General features: G+C 33.8%; 1 long non-coding RNA gene across 4 annotated transcripts in view; it reads right to left on the bottom strand.

The window, feature by feature from the left end:
- LOC106768458 overlaps positions 1-985 on the bottom strand; it is a 3,308-nt gene extending 2,323 nt beyond the window's left edge. For 3 of the 4 annotated variants that reach the window (XR_002669853.1, XR_001376252.2, XR_002669852.1), the window contains exons 1-2: positions 687-985; positions 394-583 (exon numbers count right to left, since the gene is read on the bottom strand). This is a non-coding gene — a long non-coding RNA (uncharacterized LOC106768458). The remainder of the gene's footprint in view (positions 1-393; positions 584-686) is intronic. The other variant, XR_002669851.1, reaches the window with a different exon arrangement.
- Between the last annotated feature and the right edge of the window lie 1,645 nt (positions 986-2,630).

Raw genomic sequence — 2,630 nt, forward strand, 5'->3', positions numbered from 1 at the left:
TTTGTTAAAATGCATGAAAGAAATGAAACTTTGTAAAAAACAAAATTAATAGCTAGAACACGTCTATATCAATGAAAATATGCATGAAATGTAAACAAAATTGGTTAAATGCAATGGAATCATGAAGTCACTATGTAAACAAAGATTATGCAGCAAAAGACACTGAACTAATGCATCAGAATTTTGACAACAAAAGTAAAATGAGTACTTAACTAGCTGAAACGAAATGCAGTTAGAGAATTCATTATTTTAACATTGAAATCCATCTATAACANTGCTAATTAACAACTGGAACAATCAATTTCAGAAAATCATAAGCCTAGTTTCGTATCCCCAATTTTTGCCAAATCTAGAAAACCTAATCACCAAAGAGAGAAGGAAACAAGAACATACCTGGTAATCACTACGGGCGAGGCATTTCCGAACAATTTCGCCTTCCAGGGTTCGCCTTTCTTCTAGAGTGAGATAGAATCTGATTGTTCACCATTAACTCGTAATACTGTGCAAGACGAGTTTGTCCTTGCTTCTTCACCATTAACACGAATTTCGCAACCGCACCACGCATTCCTCAGCTTCCGGCTTCCTTCAAATAGAAGGTTACATCGATGGTTAAGGAACAAAGAACAAGAATAAATAAATAAATAGAGNTGATAGTTGTTTTTTCTTTTTTGCGACTGTTTAATTACTCGAACGATTGCACGACGCGCACGACGTGAAGTTCGATCGTGAAGGCTGGAGGGAACCCGGTGGAGAATCTAAAGGTGATGCGATCGACGGTGAGGTCCTTCAAGAACAGGAACACGGGAGCGTCGAAGAGGCGGTTGAGAGAGGAAACGTCGAAGTTGAGGTTGGTAAAAACGGCGAGAGAGTGGAGGATGGAGATCGAGGTGAGGCTCTTCTCCGAGCCATAGCCGAAGCACAAAAATTCTTGTTTCGTTACGAAAATTGTGGGAAAAAAAAAAGAAAAAGAACGAGAAGAGAAAGTATCGCGCGAAAAAGAATTTGAGAATGTAAAATAATCCATACCTCTTATAATATTTGACTGCTATAGATCAATAATCTATGCCTCTTTTGGTGTTATCAGATATAAAAAAGATTTTTATACCTATTTTTCTTACAAGAGGTATAAAAAAGTTTATTATATTTACAAAATTGCCCTTACACCATTATTTATACCTGATAAATTTTAATAGGTATAAAAAATCGATATAAAAAGTATAATTTGCACCAGTGATTGCGTAATAGATTTTAAATAAAAAATATTGTTAAACTAAAAAAAATTATAAATAGTGTGGCATCACTTAATAGTTTGGAACTGCAGCATTTTAAGAAAAAAAGCAATTACTTGTACTCGCACCATTAGAATAAGACCGCTACAATTACACTAGATAATAAGAATTATAAAACATTTTATAAGCTAATATTAGTTGTAGAACCATGTGCAGGTTTTCAACAGAAATTGTTCCTCACACTTTCACATAACATAATTTCTTATAATCCTATTTAAATATTACTATCCTTGCAGGTTTTGTTTTTCCACACACTCGATCATCATGTTCAAGAACTATAACATTGTAAAAAATCTGAGAGACTTTAAAACTATAACATTATAAGTATTTATGTCTTGTAAGGGGACGAAATAATGTATTTTTAGATATCTTCATAAATATCATGAATCACCTAACTCAACATAAGATGTCATTATGTTTATCAACTCTGCAAATGCTTGCATCCTACTAGTATAAATAGATGACCACGCTCGTCCCTGAGGATAACAGTAAGTTGAAAAGATGATATTCACCATGGGCAAAGAAAAACCTTCTTGTAGCTTAACCTGCATCATACAAATTATAATAGTTAATTGAGTCATCAGGAATTTCAAATGAAATCACAAAATAATAAAATTACCTGCACTAAATGACATCCATGAACATGTCTTATACAAATTAAGCGATGTTTAGTAATATCAGAATGTGGTGTGGAACAATTTGGAAAGATAGTATAATTTTGAGAGGATGACATGCACACTAAAATTACATTATGTCGGTTAGCAATTGCATAACAAATGTCTCATAATGTCATCCACTTGTTCCTGTTAGCCTGTTATGAATAAAACAAGTTATTAGATAAAATAAATATAATAAATAAAATACATAAAATGGGAAACACTTACCGTCGATTGTAGTTGCACCAACAAAGACTTCCTCAGTTCATCTAGTCTATCAAAGCCTCCTACTAGGCTTGCGTAGTCATCACGCCATTGAGTAAGTTCTTTGTACAAATCATTTCTGATAACGGGCCATGAATCTTCTCTGAGTCCTAACGACGTAGCAATGCATCTATATCCAAAGTGACCATCAACCACAACATCAACAACGTCCACAATGAAGGGGTAAGTAATAGAATAAAATTGGTCTATCATTGGAACTCTTTTTTTCTTCACTACATTTAGCTTTTGTAATTTACTTTTAACAGATGAAGATTCCATGGTTGAATGAAAGGCGTCGACATACTCAAAGTATGATGGATCCTGCATAGTAGACCTTTATGTTTGTTGAACTTTTCTTTTTTGTGCACCCTTTGTCTTGACTTTATGTAATGAAGGGACGATTGATATCAATGTAGGACAA

The sequence above is a fragment of the Vigna radiata genome, chromosome 1, assembly GCF_000741045.1.
Source record: "Vigna radiata var. radiata cultivar VC1973A chromosome 1, Vradiata_ver6, whole genome shotgun sequence".
Taxonomy (NCBI): domain Eukaryota; kingdom Viridiplantae; phylum Streptophyta; class Magnoliopsida; order Fabales; family Fabaceae; genus Vigna; species Vigna radiata.